Here is a 19646-nt window from a genome sequence, read left to right as displayed (position 1 = left end):
GTTCGCCGCATTATTGACTTTCGAACACTCCAGATCTCCCTCACTGCCGATGGGCCGAATTGTTTCCCGGCCGCATTTATTTCTACTGCTGTATTCTGTTACTTTTGTTATTATATTTCCCGGTCATGACACAGTCTTCACGTTGCGGTCATGAATTAAGAGTCTTGTTTTTGCATTCTCATTATGAGACCTGTTTGGTTTTAAGCGAAAGCCGCTGTCTTACTGACTTCACATAACGGGAGCCCTGTCTTGTATCCGTCTGGTACATGTTACTTACTTAAGGCTTTTAGAAAAACTGGAAGTTCATTGCCGCCCTCCATAAGCCCGCCGTCGGTCCCTATCCTGAGCAAGATTAATCCAGTCCCTACCATCATATCCTACCTCCCTAAAGTCCGTTTTAATATTATCCTCCCATCTACGTCTCGGCCACCCCAAATGTTTTTGCCCTCCGGCCTCCCAACTTAACACTCCATATGCGTTTTTGGATTCGCCCATACGTGCTACATGTCCTGTCTATTTCAAACGTCTGGATTTAATGTTCCTAGTTATGTTAGGTGAAGAATACAGGGTTGTTTCCGAACTCTGATAACGAATTTGAATGACATCATGTGCGTCAGGAGTCACACGACAGCTGAAATGTGGCCGCGAGGTGACAGACCAGTAGTGAGAGATCTCATAGTCAGAGTGCACAGTGACTCACAGCAGAAATTCCCAAGAAAATTGAGCCTTTTTGGGAGGGGTACATTACAACCCTTTCCAGTGCCAAGTACAGTTAAGTGAAAATAAAAGAAGCCTACAATAAACGAGGTTTTGTTATTTCCAAGAAAGGCATCTTCTGTGTACTTAATAAGATCGGTAAAGCTCGAATGGGCTGACAAGACGCCAGAAACCCAACTTTGAGTTCATACAGTAACGAATCTATAGGTACATAATATATTCGTTACTGTAGGTACGTTAACAGAAAGCCACAATGTAAGTCACACAGAAATTGTATGCACTCAGAGTTGGGTTTCTGGCCCATTTGAGTTGTGTGGATATAAAGGGAAGAATTGTGACCGTGTCGTGTATGGTTCCTGGGGTAGCTCAGTCGGTAGAGCATTCGTGCGCTAAGCGAAGGGTCCCGGGATCGATGCCCAGCCCGGAACAATGTTTCCCTTGAATTTATTTAACTCTTATCATCATCATCATTATCATCATCATCATCATCCGGGGCTACATGTATACATTTGAGTGAATTATTACACTTACTCCAGCTAATCGCGTTATAGCCCCTCACCAGCAGATTATGTTTATGTTTTCTGTGTACTCAGGATTCAATCAGTCAATACATGTTCCTTTGCCGGCACCCCCTCGCACAGCTCTTTGTATTATTGGGATTACTCTCACCCCATTAAATCCCTTAAGAGCAAGGACCTCTTGTCTAAGCGAGGTAGCTGTTTTGGCGATCTTAGTAGCCACTTCGTGAAAGATGTTCACGGTTGTCTCAGTACTTCCTTTAGTCGACTTCTCCAGACCTCTCAATCCTTTGATTTTGATGAGCAGTTACTACCAAAGTGGGCCTTTAAGTCGTTTGTCCATTCTCCCATTCTCTCCTCTGTCGTCCTACTTTTTGTGGCCGGTTCTTGGGGCCCAATTTGTTGTGTTGTGTGTTCATCTGTTGTAGTTCATTCTCACGACATGGTCATTTTGAATGTTCTCCCATGCAAAGAGTCACACAAAATGGTGAAAAAATATTATGTATACACTTGAATCCTAGGATAAGTGAAGGTATTAACGCCATCATTTAAAAAAAATTGGTTACAACTGACCAGAAATGCGGACATTAATATTAATTTTTTAGATATTGTTCATTTGTAGCCTTTTCTGTGAAATGTACATTTCAAAAGTTGTAATTGTGACCAGGTTTTACAAAAATACAAGTAAAATAAAAGTAGTCTACTCTGGATATAATGAATAGTGAACATTCGGCAATAGTGAACCTAAGTCGTTGGTCCCGACCCGCATACATTAAAAAGTACATTAATATTTCCGTTTATAGTGAACCCTCACTTCGGTTATAGTGTACCTAAAACTAGAACTTCCCCAAGAAAATGTAATTTTAAAATGGCCAAAATGGTAATTTAATAAACCCTTTCTCCTATAAACTTCCAAGAATATGTTCAGAACAAAATGTTAAACCTTCTACTCGTTATGTGCATTGAAAGACAAAGAATTTGTTCAGCTTCCTGGACAGCTTGAAAAATGTTAAAGAGATTAGTGCACGCAGTGAGGGAGAAAGGAAGGATTAGTTCTGACTGCTTTAAAAGAGGTTATTCGAAGAATAGGAAGAGAAAGTGTTTTCTTTTGTAAAAGGGAGAAGAGTGGAGACCAAAGGGTAAATACAAGAAGGATTACAGTATAATGGTCCTCAACACTTCCTTTCGCATCTTTGTAAAAGTGAATCCAGGGAAATTCCAAGGCCGAGTACATAGTAACATACCTCTAGTGGGAAGAGATGCGAAATCGGTCAGTGCCTACTACCTACGTGGTCAGATTAGATTCAAGTTTCGAACTTTGAACATTCAGAATGATGAAGCGTAAAGTGTTTAAGTTGGAAGATAAAGCGAACATTATTACTGATATTGAACGTGGTCTGTCCCAGTTAGACAGTTGGACAGTTGTATGTATAGCAATGTCAATAGTACAAAAACACACACTTTGGTTTTAGTGAACCTCGGATATAGTGGTCCGCAGAGGTTCACTATAACTGAAGTTGACTGTATGACGCATACTGGCACTGTTACCAGCAGTGAAGGTAATAACGCCACTTATTTTTTTTAGAACAAAGAAACATATAAGCAAAAGTGACAAATGTAAGATTATTTTGTAGAATTAAACAACTATAAATAATTAGGGACAACAAAAAAATCTGAATACTCATTACCACATAACTTTAAAAAATTCAATCAAGGTCACTGTTATTCAGTGGTACACCTTCTTCATATAGTGAACAGAGTCCGGTTTTCACTGTGTTACTCATGTCGCAGGTTTCGCGATACCCAAGTCTAGTTGATTATCCTTAAGTTGGAAACGATTAAACTAACCGCTGTTATTACATACTAAATCAAAGGCTATTTTCGCAGCGAGATGACGTTATTACATGCAGTCGCAAATTCTATTTTAAATGGATAAATACCATAATATAATATCATAGATCTTAAAACAACACCATTCCACTAAACTTAAGAACACATATAAACGAATTTCTCGTAATATTTCATCATTCACTATATTTCAAATTCAATTATCTGTAGGCCTACTTACTTTATACAGAATACAATATTCACGTCACTCGACAATCAGCTCAAACGCGCACTTCTTCACTTCAAGGATGTTAAATTCACACTGAATACAGAAATCCGTTTCATTTATGGTTCCAGATGTTTAAGAAAGGTTCCTCTAAACATCACAATTCTCTGACTAGGGCTACCAATACAGATTTTCACGTTAACTAATAATTAGTTATAATTATTATAAAATATTAGATGGCGTTATAACCTGCATGGCTTTATTACCTTCGCTTACCCTTATCGTTTATGCATTATTTTTCTGTTTTGTCAAAATTAAAAAAAAAAAAATTAAGAAATAGCAAGAACAAATGAACGGATGAACTAATGAACAGATGAATGGATGAATGATTACTTTTACAAATTTTGGACTGCCAGTTATGTATGTGTGTATGTATGTATGTATGTATGTATGTATGTAAGTATGTATGCGTGAATGTATGTATGTATGTATGTATGTATGTATGTATGTATGTATGTATGTATGTATGTATGTATGTATGTATGTATGTATGTATGTATGTATGTATGTATGTGTGTGTGAATGTATGTATGTATGCATGCATGTATGTATGTATGTGTGAATGTATGTATGTGTGTGAATGTATGTATGTATGTATGTACGTACGTATGTATATTCCAAGTGGGCAAGCACCCGGTGGCAGTGGTACAAACAATATAAGCAATACACAATAAAATTACAATACAAAATACAATTATACATTACACAATACAATTAGATGCACAATACAATTATATACACAATACTGTAAGAATACACAATACAACTACTGTATAATAATACATAAACTAATCTAATTAATAAGTTAACGTAATTTTACATTAAAACCTACATATGTATAGGCCCTACATAAGTTGCACATTGGTACGGATAATAACCTTTCACTTTACTTTCATCTCACTCACTGCACTGGCACTATGACACATTTCACTGACACTTTAGAACACAAAATTGGCACTTTAGAACACATTTCACTGACACTATACAACACATTTCATTGACACTATAAATTATCACTGATCGAAACTATTCACTACACTGTAAAACTATAACTTCACTGACTCACTACGCTTCACTGATACAACAGTTCAAATAAGACATAGAATTACACACTTATTCATATTAATAAAAAACTATATTTAAACTAAACTTACAATTCAAACCAAAGGCGTAACTCGTCAGGCTTAATAAATACAATAGTTTAGTGTAATATGTATTTAGTAAAATATGTGTGCAATGGAGGGGGAGGGAACTGGCCACTCTACCTCATTATCTCAATTATCTCCTGGCTTAGTTGCCTCACTATTGATGCCTTGTTGGTGTCACTTGTAGGTCCAGACCTGTCTTCGGACAGTTGAATAAATAACAGTTATGAGGAAAAAGAAGACTGAAGATTTTGACAGATAACATTAATAAATTTGTTTGCCCAAACCTAACATTCGGTGTAATAATCGTGAAGGGAGGCGGCGATAGCGGCTATGGTAGTGAGGGTGGGTGTGGAGGTGTCGATGACTACTGTATAACGAGAATATCAGGGAACTACTGTGCATTGTACAGCCATGACGCATCGGCAACATCTCTGACTCTGCTGTGGAGCGTGTAGTCTAAACAAATTGTTTCTGGCGCGTTTCTGTTACGCTTGGCTGATTTAAAATTCCACTGTTACATTAATAATAATAATAATAATAATAATAATCATCATCATCATCATCAAGCTTTCAGCGATATAGCCTATTGTTGACCTGTTCCGACCTTAGAATTCCTTCGTCAGTTTCTTTATTGGTTGGATCTACTTTGTTCTTTTTTGTAATCTTTGTCTGTATATTCGGTTTACAAGTTCAATCGAATTAGTTTTTCATGTTGGTTTTAAAAAAAATGGAATTACTCTAACTTCTTGCCAAGTTTCTTCGTTTGGTTTGAAGTTTAAACAATTGAAGACCTCCCCGGAATAAAGATGTGACCAACAAAACTGCAATTATTCATGTTTCAGGAGAAAGGAAAATAATTTCAGGGGCATATTCATTATGCCTATATTTACCATCACAACCATTTGACCATGACACAAGTTTATTCAGCTATTGAACGAAATAATTTATTGTTATAAATAAATGCTTATAAATCCCACAAGGGTAGCTGCCCTTCAGTAAGGGTTGCCAAAAGACACTGCATACTAAACAAATAAAAAATAAAAATAAACATTTGTGTTATGATTATTATTTTCAAATGGAAGCTACCCTTGGGAAAGTACGTTTATTCAATTTATTAGTTATCAGATAGAATATAAAGAAATTTAGATGTGCAGGTGATTACGTAAAATCTGAACAGAATATTTCATTACGTCTACAGCAATAATTTGAAAATGTTTAAAGGAATTCCAAAACATTTAACTGAGAATTGTGGAATTGTTCCCCTTGCTCCGAACAATAATCCAAATACTTCAGTCTGTCCTTGTATATGATAATAATCCCTAAAGTATTCAATTGTAGGGTCATAGATGGTCTTCTTTTCTTCATGTACTGCAATGGGTTGTTCAACTGCAATTTCAAAGCGCACGGTGGGATCGATGATAATTGCTGTGGTATTTCCTCTATCAATGGCAATGATGTCAACTCGCCGAGAACTTCCATATTTTGCAAGGCAGTGGACTTCTTGATGAACCTCGAAGAAGAAAGGAAGACTTTTAGCAATAAGTTCTCGTATTGCATGGTGTCTAGTATTCCGGATGAGAGTTCCATGTTGGCAGAATCCCTACATAACATATTTCAAGATTCTGATGTTACATCCTTTTCCCGGGAGATCTTCAATTATATCCTGCTATTCTTTGCGGAAGTTTCAACTCTGTAGATTTGAATCTGGATTTATCTTTGGCTCTAAATAGTCCAGTTTTCACTATCGTATAATGGCACAGAAAGCAGTAGATTGCTGATGATAATATTCTTGTAGTCTTTCGTAATTTGTTATGGTTGAAAACATTGTTAATAATTCCCCGTATTTTTTAATTTTCGAAATTTTAATATCAATGTCTTCTTCATTTTCGTACGGAACTAAACCTCCTAAATAGTTCACTGTATTTGCTTAATAATATTTAGTTTACATTTTTGAGTTTTTACCCCGAGGAATCACAGTATATGGTGTGAAATATTTGCGTTTTACAGTTTAGTGTTTTAGAAGGAATTGTACTGGATGAACTTCAAGATGTCTCTTTTAAATTTATTGTTGAAGTTATGAATTTGATTTATATGCTCTCATCCCATGGTTTTAGGGCATATTCGTAATGTTTTTCAGAAGTTTAAAAATTGAAATCGTGTAGGGGAGATGTTGCATACGCACTGTTGTTCATAAGGGAGTTGATCCACAAGGTATCATTCATTTTAATTTTCTTGATATTCGCACGTGCCGTCATGCATATAAGAAAAATAAGAGAGGAGTAGGAAACGTGTATATTTGGGGAAATATGTGGATAATGAAGGTAAATCAAAATTGCTTTAACCTTAATATATCAGAATACTTCTCTCAGAAATTCTGTAACTTTTATAGGCTGTATCTAAATAATATTGATGTGAGGCAAGTTATATCTTAGTAATCACTTTTCTCTATTAATTAATTACATAAATATTAATTTTAGATCATGATAACTAGCCTGGCAATTAAAATATAGCGTATTTAGTGTGTTTATTGTTCTTTGATTTTTCGGTCTGTATCTTGTGCTATTTTCTATAACAGAAAATTTTGCTTACATTACAAATTCTCTACTGTCGGAATGTAATAATTCTAGTGTCATTTCTGTCGTATAGTTCCTAAGATGCTACTGCTCTAAGGAGCTACATTTCTACAACTTCAGTCATTTTCAGTTAGTATTTTGTCAATTACGGTTTCGGCAGTAGAAAGGAGAAATTGGATGATCATTATGTTATAAACTTTAAAGAGGTGTTTTGTATGTTTTAGTGCCATACATACATATTTGCCTGAGTCTGTTTTAATCTAAAGGTTATTATTGTTTTATTTTGTAAGGGATCCTACATCCTAAACAAATAAAGAATTTACTTACCTACTTACAGTAATTCGATAGTGTTTGAGTAAAGGGCGTTAAGTAATATAAATTAGTTTTGAGATAAACGAAAATAAACTTCGAACCCTTATTGCAAATAATTTTTGACAGATATTTAAACATAAAATGCTAGTATTATTTTGTTTTTGGGTTTTTTTTTTTTTTTGCGCACTCACTTGTAGAATTTAACTTAAGTATTCAGCTGGGAAACGAACTCCATTTGCACAAAAAAAAGACTTAACTCTCTTTACCCGAACACAATTGAATTTATCTGTTGTTTATATCTAGACTAATAGTATTTACCAAATAAATTTAGCGATGAATTATAAAAGAAAGTATCAACAGAAATTATTTTACGTTATAATATAAGTGTGCAAACTGTTTTTCTCACTAGTCAATGAAAACTGAAGAACGCCATTGTATTGCTGGGTATATTATTTTATGAATACGGGTGTTTGCGTCTATAATGTCAACTTCACGTGCAATTCACACTCTCTCCTTCACATGAAGCTCTTGTCTACGCCACACACAGTCCGATCGTGTGTTTCTTCTGGAGGGAGAATGACCGCTTGCAGGGGCAATAAAATTGAAGCTCTTAACTTTAATACCTCCTCCACAGCAAGTCAGAATTACTTTCCTCAACTGTATAATGAGAGTAATTGATTATGTGTAACGATTTTAATTATCAGTAATTCAGAAAATAGCTTGCTATAGCGCCAGTATATAATTCGAACCTTTGGTTATACAGAGTGTTTCAGAATTTAACCAAAGAAATTATCTGGTTGTAGAGTGTTGTAGACAACCAGTTTGAGACAGGGAACCCAGGGCTCTGACGGAAAAATCTGAGTCATCAGTTGTTAAATTTATTTACATTTTAAACAACCCAGTACCGGTATTAAAATGAAATTTGGATATGGAATGGTTTGTGACCTTATTAGGAATTGGATGAAAGCCAACTGTTAAGGGGACACTATAGAGAAATAATAATGAAAATTAAGAAAATCCACTGTTTTGTTTTTATGACCATAATTATATTTGAGATTGTTTTAAATGATCTAATCATATAATCAAATGTGACCAAACACACGGTGCGTGGATGAGTTGAGATATACATTGCGATCGAGAAGTCTCTCCGCAGTGCTTGTGTAGCCGAGAATCCACTAGGCAGAGAATTCAAGTGGCAGCACTGGTCGTTAAGCATATGATGGACTGGATGGACTGAGGATGTGAGGTTGTTAAACCGCAATGAATGGGAGAGTGCCAACTTTCTACAAGGTTACTAGAACTAATGACAGTGCGGAGGGACTTTTCGATTATTATTTTTAATGCTATTTTCTCGAGTTTAAATTTTTCAGCATTTATTGAATAAAAAAAGCTCGCTGCACAACAGTTGTCAGATTGGTCTGAAACTTCTCACAGAGCTCAATTAAAAGTTGATAAGTAAAAGTGAATTAGCATTTTTATGAAATATTAATATTAAGTTCCTTCCGAACATATTCATATTGCACTTAGAATAAAATATGCTATAACGGTAAATTCATGAAATTAAAAAAAATATATATTACAGTAGAATGTCTCGTTTAGCACAGTGGAAACGTAAACAAAGTGCAGGTAACGTGTGGAGGGAGGATGAGCCGTACGATAAACACGAGGGATGCACAAGGTTTTAGTTACAACATTTATGGCGGACCATTAATTGAAATTATATTTTCCAAAAACACATAAATTGCATAACGTTATAATATACACATTTTAACAAACAAACAATTGTAACGTTGAAATAATTCAATATAAGAAATCGAATTTTGCTACTTATATGATGTTGCTTTCAAACACTTTTTTACGGTCATGAATTTCATTCTCCGTATGACTAACATAATATCACCGTCTTCTGTGGCCGAATTAACAAAACTACAGTATATTGGTCTAAAGTGACAACACTGTTTCCTAAACATAATTATCCCTTCTCAAAGTTCAATTTATTCAGGTATAGGTATAATATTGCATTAAATCCAGACGTTTGAGATGGGCAGGGCATGTAGCACGTATGGGCGAATCCAGAAATGCATATAGAGTGTTAGTTGGGAGACCGGAGGGAAAAAGACCTTTAGGGAGGCCGAGACGTAGATGGGAGGATAATATTAAAATGGATTTGAGGGAGGTGGGATATGATGATAGAGACTGGATTAATCTTGCACAGGATAGGAACCGATGGCGGGCTTATGTGAGGGCGGCAATGAACCTTCGGGTTCCTTAAAAGCCATTTGTAAGTAAGTAAGTATAGGTATAATATTGTCTACAGTTCAAACTATGTAGTGTGCTGTATGTAGTCTACTTATATGTGAGTGCGTGCATGTATTATATTTTATGTGGGATTGTTGCGTGAAAAAAAAAAAAACAGAAAATCGAAGTAATCTAAAAGAAATTTTGGTTGCACAAAGTCCGGTACAGTTTGCATATATTTATTATGCTATGCTTCACTGGTCAGATATCGAAGCTTTGTAGACTTCCAGTTTGCCAGAGTGATGTGCTTTTTTCGTATAAGCATAAGATCATTTAATAATGTCATCATACCTCCATTTCAGCGTCCATGGATGGAGCGGTTTTGTTCTAGCCTATATGCATTTCCAGGAATCCTGATTATAACTGCATTTTACATTATCGTACGAGTATATGAGTTTGTACATCTTTCTTTATCATACTGCACTTATGTTGCCTGGATACGCTGATGTTACCATCCACTAGTGTATTTAGTAGAGATGAACAACGATCGAGAAAGCAAGACTAACAGCGCCCGCAAAGTCGAAAACCCGCACGACAATGTTGTATACGTCGCGTCGTTGACGTAAAGACTGCTTGTGAATGTTTCGAGACGTTGAGATTGTTCACTCCCGAAGTTCCGAACGTCAAGCAACCTTGAATCGCCACAGTTGTTTATACCTGACTGAACTTTTATCTACTTTGGCAATTGTTATATATGTATAAACAATCAAGTAGTCTATTTGAAACATCGCTACCTTTTAATATATAATAATCCGTTCCCTAGTCTTTATTTAATTACTAAGCCCTTATTAAAAGGCTAGGAATTTTTTTTTCATATGTTTGAGATCAAGTGTGCAATCTCAAGTAAAAAGATATTAACATTATGTTTTATGTTTCTTAGAAATGAAAATATATTTGAGAATTGTTTTTTTATATTTATATAACAATAGGTAATATATAATAGAACCAGAACATTTTGATAACTAAGATACTGTTCTGTTTTGTTTTTTTTTGTCTCATTTAAACATTTATAATGTTATTTATCTCAATGAAGTATGTTATTCAAAGTTACGAAATCTTTCCACGCCGACCAAATGCTATTTCGAGAACGATGAGCAAGACTCGAAGCTCACGAGAATGACGAGACGAGACTCAAAAGACAATGCGGCGAACACAGCGAGCGAGAGCGGCGGTTAGTTTCGTTCATCTCTAGTATTTAGTATCAAATTCAATTCTTGCCCATTGCGTGCTTGACGTCCGAGTAGATTAATTCTGAGAAGAAGTAACCGACTTAGACTGAAATATGACCATTCAATAAAAATTGCTAGAAATCAATATATGCCATTTTACACATAGTACCTCCAACATCATTACCCACTTTGTTCTGGATTAACAGTAGACTTTCCTATGTGGAAGATTCTTTGGCCATCACTGTAGACAATGCAGGACACAGAAAGACACAAGAAACACACAGTTACTATGAACGGAGGAGAAATACTACTTCGTCTGGAATCGAACACGAATTGGCTGGTCATTTAAACCACAGCAGAAAACTACGTCATTTTATATTTTAATAAATGATTACTTTCTTCTCTTTCATCATGATAACGTGATACCAGCAAATAAAATATACTTAATAATCTCCCTTTGAAGAGCTGAATTTATTGTCAATGAAGGCAGCGTGTTTGAAGCTTATTTCTTTAATGTTGGGTGCACCTTGCGACTTCACTTCCAAGAATCTTATGTTCATTTCTCCATATAATTGGCTTGCTTCTATGTAGTGCGTGGGTTAAGAATGCGTGGGTCTTCACGGTGTGGTGGAGATTCACCTTTATCTTTGCTGGAAATTATATTCTGAAGATGAAAGGATTATGTCCTACAAGGATGGCTTTGTAGTTGATGGTTCCACTGGATTGAAGTATAATAGATTACTACAACTGAACTACATAAAGGTGTCTGTATACTGTGTGTATTACATATTTGAGTCTCATGTGAAATATTAATGTATTCTAAAAGATGATATTGTTATTAGAGAGTTGTTTTTACAGCAATAATTTACCAAGAATTGCAGTCTTCAGTTTGGAAAAAAATGTATAGAATTATAATAAATCATTACAGCGATGGTTCTCGTTCCATGAACTTCATAATTTAGAATAAAATAAAAAAAATACAAGAATAACTGGCACGAAATACTGTCCGGATGAGATGAGGCAAGATTACACATCAAATACAGAACAAGAAAACATAAGACACTAAAAGATGTGGTGGCTTTAGCAGATCATCTGAGAGAAAGCAGACATTGCTATCGATTCTGGTTAAAATACGGCTGCGAGAATGCTAAAGATGGTGAAGGTGAAGACTGACAATAAATTAAATTTATAGCATGCACCGTTAGTTCAATAGAAAGAGGTGAATATAGGTTAAAATGGGTCCGTCTTCTTGCTTATCAAGTAATATATAGTCTTAATTATTAACTATGTCACATTTATTGAATTGGATTAACGTTTTCGGCAATTCAATAAATGTGACATAGTTAATAATTAAGACTATACATTACTTGATAAGCAAGAAGACGGACCCATTTAACCTATATTCACCTAATTTAATTGCTTATCGTTCTATACCACCTTTTCAAAATGAAAATATCAATAAAAAGAGCTTGGATTTCAAATTCTATACTACTATTATTACTACCGTTACTTTACTACTACTACTACTACTACTACTACTACTACTACTACTACTGCTACAAGTAATACTGCTATGACTTTTACTACTACTTTACTCATTATTATTATTATTATTATTATTATTATTATTATTATTATTGCTACTTTACTACTAATACTACTACTACTACCACTACTACTACTACTACTACTACTACTACTATACTACTACTACTACTGCTGCTGCTACAAGTAATACTGCTATGAATTTTACTACTACTTGACCTTCAACTCGAACACATTCCCTATTTCTCCGAAAACAATTCTGTTTCGCTCACAAAAGTTCATTGCCTGTATTTCACCATTAAAATGGGACACACTCACGGACAGGAGAACGCGAATTCGATTATGCGCACTGTTCAAAACATACGGAGGTGAGCCTGCCTGGAGAGAAATAAAAAATAGGTTGCAGCCGCCAAATTACTCTTCAAGGAACGACCACTTTTATAAATTGAGGGAAAGAAGACAGAGGACGGACACTGGAAAGTTTTCTTTTCTCAATCATACTATCAGGGACTGGAATGATTTACCTGCAGACTTACTAAAGGCTTTACCAACAACCAAAAATGTATTTAAAATAGGCTTAAGGACTTTACTAATAGACAATAATTATACACAGTATTTAAATGATGTAATTGATATTTTGTTATTGAAGTGTTGTATCAGTGAAGAATTATGTTGTGTCAGTGATTTGTGTTGTGTTAGTGAAGTGTGTTGAGTAAGTGAAACGTGTTCTTGTCAGTGAAGCTTTATAGTTTATAGTGGCAGTGCAAAGTATTTGAACAGTGAAATATTTTTGAAGTGTTAGTGAAATCAGGATAGGTTCAGTGAAATGTGTCGTAGTTCCAGTGCAGTGAGTGAGTTGACAGCGAAATGAGTGTAGTGTTGAAAGGTACTTGTGCAGATATGAACATATCATACTCGTGGGTTCTAGTTCGAACATAGGTTTAAGGTACAAATTAGATTTACTTTAAATGTTATTTTAACCGATCGTGCTTCATTTAATTTAGGATGTTCCCTGTTGTTGTTGTTATTATTATTATTATTATTATTATTATTAATTATCAGTATTATTATTAATTGTATTTTTTATTAATTGTGTTTATTATTGTCTTTATTGAGTGTAATTAGTTACCACTGCCACCGGGTATATACCCATTGCAGTGTGAATAAATACATACACACATTATTATTATTATTATTATTATTATTATTATTATTATTATTATTATTATTATTATTGCTACTTTACTACTACTACGCTACTAATACTGATATGACTTTTACTGCTACTTTACTACTATTATTATTACTACTGCTACTTTGCTACTACTACTCTGCTAATACTATGGCTTTTACTGCTACTTCACTATTATTATTATTATTATTATTATTATTATTATTATTATCGCTACTTTACTACTACTACGCTACTAATACTGCTATGACTTTTACTGTTACTTTACTAATACTATTATTATTATTATTATTATTATTATTATTATTATTATTAATATTAATACTACTAGTATTACTACTATTACTTTTATTAATACTTTACTACTGCGAATACAACAGTGCGTTTGTAGCTCGGCCGCACCTTTCCACGGCGGCCTTGGACAGGGTGAAGATTGGCGCAAGAGTTACACGTAAACGACCGGCAAGTCATGGGTACGAACTACTCTCCTGACATTAGGCTTACCTGCATCACAACAGATGTTGAAAGTGATGACCTTCAACTCGAACACATTCCCTATACCTCCGAAAACAATTCTGTTTCACTCACAAAAGTTCATTGCCTGTATTTCTCTCGTGATGTTGTCCTTCAGTTCTTGTAACGTGTGCGGATTTGATGCGTAGCCTACTGTACACTTTATTCTTTAATGTTCTCCATAAATAAAAATCGCATGGTGATAGGTCAGGGGAACGAGGTGGCCACAATCCTCGACTAATTATTCTATCACCAAACACACTTCGCAATTCATGCATAGAAAGCGCAGCGGTGTGCGCTGTAACTGAATCCTGCTGAAACCAGCCCTCAATCGTTCATGTCTTGTTAGTTGTGGAAAAAATTATTTAAAATTGAAGTTACATAAATGTGTGAATCAACTGTTGTGTCGAAAAATATAGGACCGATAATTCTACTCTCACTCACTGCACACCAAACCCTAACCGTTGCAGCGTGGTAAGAAACTTCATGAATAATATGGGGATTTTCGGTAGCTCAGTGTCTATTGTTCTGAGTAGAAACGTGACCGTGAAGATGAAACCACGCTTCATCAGTGAAGAATGTTAAAAGTGGATCCATGTCGCCATTATGAACGGACTGCACAAACCATTTGCAATAATTAACCTCACTTACAGGATCTTGTGGTTGTAATGCATGAACTACAGTTACCCTGTACGGCTTAAATTTCAGAAGTTTCGTTGCCACAAAAGCTGACGTCTTGGAAATATTAACCTCTTGTGCTAAACGTCGCAGTGATTTGCGGGGTGAGTGCTCTAACCGGGCCCCTACTTCATTAAGCTTCTCTTCTGTCAGTATACGGCGTTGTTAAACACGTTTCTTGTTCAAAAAAGATCCTGTACGTCTGACTTTATTGAGGTCATGAATAATTGATCTGCTAGGAATTCGAACACCTGAAAACCGTTGCTCAAATTCTCTTCGACACCTTCTTGCAGAAGAATATTTCACATACACATCATAGAGAAAAATATGTTGTTCTAAAGTGTACTCAACCATTATTAATAGACACTTTATCACCACTAGACAACACAATTTTACTCACAACACGCGCACAGACGTCTTTCCCTCACGACAGATCCAACTCGACTGACTGGCGCGTCAGCGGTAGCTACAGCACTACTCTGGCGGCAGGGGGGCCAATCTTCACCCAGTCCAAGGCCGCCGCGTAACGGTCCGGCCGAGCTACGAACGCACTGTACTATGATCATTTCTACTACTTTACTACTACTACTACTACTACTACTACTACTACTATTACTACTGCTACCTTTACTACTATCGCTAGTATTACTGTTGCTACTGCTATTTATATTACTACTTTTATTATTACTATTACTACTACTTACTTACTTACTGCTACTGCACTAACTCATTTATAGTTCACATTGGTTACATTTTCCTCAGAATGTATGATAAAATGGTACATAACGTTTGTTGTTACCTTTTAGATAGAGAATGTTTAATGAATCTGAATCCCGTTCCCGGAAATTAAGTGAAGATTTTCCTTCCATATATACGTAGAATCTTGTCTTGTTTTGCGTTCTTCTTATGTTTTCGACTTAAGATGGTTGCCATTCTCATTGCATGACAACTAATTCTGAATGTTGTAATTTTGACTTACAATGTTCACAAGAATGGAAATGGAACAGATTAAATGGCACGATTCTTTAAATATAAATCGGTAACGTTGATAAAGGAGGAGAATATTGATTGCATTTCATTCGTCGATGAATTAAATTTCTGGCATTGTTTAAATAGGAAAAAATAGAATATGTGATGGAGTTTCATTCGTCAAATTGGCCACAATAGAAGTATGTTGATTGATGTTTTGGTTAATTTTTTAGATTATTGCGTTTGTGCCATGCAAAATCACGAACAAGAGAGACATTATTTAGTTTATGAGCGCATAAATTTGGACGTACACATGGGAAATATATTTCCACTGTTAGCAAAGCCCGAACAGAGGGAGTAAATTGTATTTATTGTTCATGGGATATTAAGTGCAACACTTGTGTGTGTTACAGCGACGTTTCCCATGCGCCTATATTTTGCCGTGTCTATTAAGTATACCAGCGTTATTGCTATTGACGTACTGGAACAGAACCCAGATCCGTCCGCACGTTGCATGTCCAAAATTTAATTACGTTAGACCACCACGATCCAGATGAAGTTAGGTTAGGTCATAAATCTCGCAGCCCAGCAGAGTCGCGAGCGGGATCGGGATCCGGACCCGGGCCGCTCAGCTCCGGAGTTGCTTCTACACTGAATTTCGACATTTCTTGTTTCCCAGCGGAAGTCTAATGAAAAATTCCGTATCAAGAAAACCATTTCGTATTAATATTTCATTATCAGCAGAGTTGATGGATGCGCCGGTAGGTGGCAGCCTGGGAGGCGATGTTGGTATTGATTGGTTCGCGGAACGTTGCCCTAGCCCCCGATTGGTCGGCCCCCGCCGTGACGTAGCCCGTTTGTTGGTATTGATTGCTGCGCATTGTTGGACCACGTGACCTCCTTTCCAGTGACCTTTGTGTGCGCTTGCGCGATGACGTCATCTGGTTCCCCAAAATTTCCCTGGTCCGTCAGACATCTTGGTGCAGGGTGGAACATCAGAATGTCGAGTTTTCAGGACAGGCAGGATTTTCTGTGCGGTGCAGACATGAGACTGTGATAGTTTTGATTTCTCGCAATATTGCAATAACGCATCAACAAGGTAAGGCGACACCAGTAGTGTGAATATCGAGTGTGTGTTCACGGGTTATTGCTAGCTCTCCACCATCTTGATAAAGGTGAGGAATTTGACAGCATTTATTAGTTTTTAAAACCTTACTTTGTAGTGACAGTTAGCTGGAAGTTACTCTTTCTTAGTAGTGATCGAAATGTTACCAATCTGTGGTTATCGAGTCAGTAATTGTCAATTTTGTAAATAAAAAGTCTTGTGCTTAGATATTTACTTGCTTCTCTGTCCATAGAGGAAACTGAATTTAACCAATAGTTCATACTTGTAACGTCATGTTCCACGAATCTGTAATTTGTAATAATTTATTCAACAATGTTTTAGAATACACATTTCACTATTGACCTCTACCGGGTGATGAATGAACTATCGTAGGCTCGTAATGACGCGAAATGGAAATTCGTGTTGTGGATTCCGGATTGTGTGTGGAATAAGAGGAAGTACTCTTGTGTGTGTGCAGTATCTATAGGTCACATCTGATAAAAGCAAAACCGTTGCAGGAATCTGGGTTGCGGGTGCTTTCCGTCATGCCACCTTGAACATGAAACATGAGACATGTTTCAAGCTGTCATGTCGAAGGCGAACACAAAAACCCAAAGCATTATATCTTACAGAATGTGATAATAAAATTTGATAAAGGAGCGTAGGGTGAACGTACATTATTCATAGCTCCACTACTAGCACATGCATTTCATAGAAAATACTAACATATTTTCGTTTCTAGGGTACTTTACACATTAATAGGTAAGTAAATATATATGGCAGTGGATTTATTTTTGTTAATGGGCCACTTCCTTTCCGTCATTTGTTCAATTTGTTTTCGAGATCTGTCTTGGCATCTTGGTTCTTTGGATTTGATTGGGTGTTTCTTTCTGGTATTATTATAGTTCACATTATAGCATATAAGGAAATGACAGAATTGTAAGGTAAACTACCATGCTTTCATTTAATGAGAAATTGAACATTTATAATTGATACATCGCTTAGAAGATCATGAGGCGCCAAAGGAGAGTAATATATTATGTTGAGCATTGAAATAAATACAGTAAGTACCTTTCGAGGCATCTGTTATTACAGGACAATTTCTCATGCCTTATCCTTTTTCAGTAAAATTTTGACATCCAATATTGATCTCTCTCTCTCTCAGTTCATATCTCGTACGAATTATAGCTTCAAGTTGCTATCTCTATGCCATATGCGTCTTTGATGAAAACGCATTTTCTCGTTATTCGTGTAATTAGAAAGTCTGAAATTTATAACCCACTAGAATGCTTGTGTAGTTTTCTGACAGAATCGCGTGGACGTTTTTCAAGGGTAAGACAAGGACGCATTCATTGCTCAGTGTTCTCCATTTGTGGAAAAAATATTCTCGGTTTTCTTTTGTCTTGAGGAGTTTAATATTGAAATAAATAGATGGAACAGTAAGTTCTGAAATATATCGAAGGTTTCTGATTTGGAGCCATTGAGAAATGTACTTTAATTTAAGAAAAATATGTTTATACATTCAAATTACATGTATTTACAGTAGTTATAGGATAATGGTCGGTTTTTATATTTCAAATTTGGAACAGAATTCCTTCTGTTTCAACCACATTCGCCATCGCCCTGACGGCGCCTACTGAGACGAGATTGGCTCCATCAATAAGTCCAGGGTGCGAATTAAGATTTCTGATGGGGAGGGGGTAGAATCCAAGATTGAGAATACCACACATAAAATTATTATTATCCTCATTCGATACGGCTCAACGCTTGGTCGCACTGAGTTGCTTGTCTTGCATCTTGATCATGATAATAATTATATCGATGAATAGGCTTAAGATAAGATGTGTAATTCTTAAGTTATTGATTGTTGTCAGCTAGCCAGTGATAATACATCAATATTATTTTCTTTGCTTACTTTATACTGTTCTTTATAAAGTATACTTGTATTAAAACAGTTATATTTTGTGAGGGGGGATAGACGTTATCTCTGACAGGGATGTTAATAGGAATTTGTGAGAGAGGGTTAATGTTCCAACAGGAGTAGAAATCTCCTTATCCTCCCCGTTCATTCGCATCCTGAATAAGTCTGCAACAATTTTGATCCCTGTGTCTCCCTTCTTTTCAATACTACGTTTTGTCAAGACTTCAATTTTGAGATTTAGTTCTAGAAGTATTTTGAAAGTTAGTGATTATTTTCAATGCCGTAGTATGAATCAAACGGCGAATTTGATGATACACATAAAAGAGCTCTGAAGTTCAAGTTTTATTACAATAAAATATATATTTTTTTATTTTTGAGATTTTGCGGAGAAACTTAATTCTGCTTTCCTATTTTGATCAGGATATGCCTGTATGTTTCTTGTTTTTATGTAGCACAAATGTTTAAACATTTGCGTAGTAGAAAAATACATAAGTGAAACGTCAGATCCTGACAAGGCCTTATCCACGTTGCAACAGTTATACAAATATGATTATCCATTCTGTGTTTGTTTATAATACTTTGATAGAATTTAATCTTAGTACCAGAACGATTGCAGTTACTTTGTTGGTGTAGAATAGATGAAAAGACACATTAACTAAGGAAAAAAAAGAGAGGAAAGACGAGAAGATAGTGAAATAAAAGAGGAGTAAACAGATAAGGAAAATAATAAACATAATGAAAGTAGTGAAGAGGAGCAGACAAGTTGGATGATTAGTGGGATATGAGGAAAGGGAGTGAAAGACAAATAGAGATAAGAAAATGTATAGAAGATGAAGAAAAGCAAAGTAAAAGGAGAGAAGAATGGGGAAAGAAGA

General features: G+C 35.6%; 1 protein-coding gene across 19 annotated transcripts in view; it reads left to right on the top strand.

Annotated features, from left to right (window-relative positions):
• unc-104 (kinesin family member unc-104) overlaps nt 1–19646 on the top strand; it is a 439225-nt gene that overhangs the window by 163194 nt on the left and 256385 nt on the right. For 9 of the 19 annotated variants that reach the window (XM_069849511.1, XM_069849513.1, XM_069849509.1 and 6 more), the window contains exon 1: nt 16686–16844. The exons of 2 other annotated variants lie outside the window; for them this stretch is intronic. The gene's annotated coding sequence lies outside the window, so the exon portion shown is untranslated. Of the gene's footprint in view, nt 1–16684; nt 16921–19646 lie in introns of those variants that run through there. 8 more of the 19 variants (XM_069849516.1, XM_069849515.1, XM_069849514.1 and 5 more) reach the window with 3 other exon arrangements.

Source organism: Periplaneta americana, chromosome 16 (genome assembly GCF_040183065.1).
Source record: "Periplaneta americana isolate PAMFEO1 chromosome 16, P.americana_PAMFEO1_priV1, whole genome shotgun sequence".
Lineage (NCBI taxonomy): Eukaryota > Metazoa > Arthropoda > Insecta > Blattodea > Blattidae > Periplaneta > Periplaneta americana.
The sequence above is the reverse complement of the archived record's forward strand: the minus strand, read 5'-3'. Positions and strand labels throughout refer to the sequence as shown.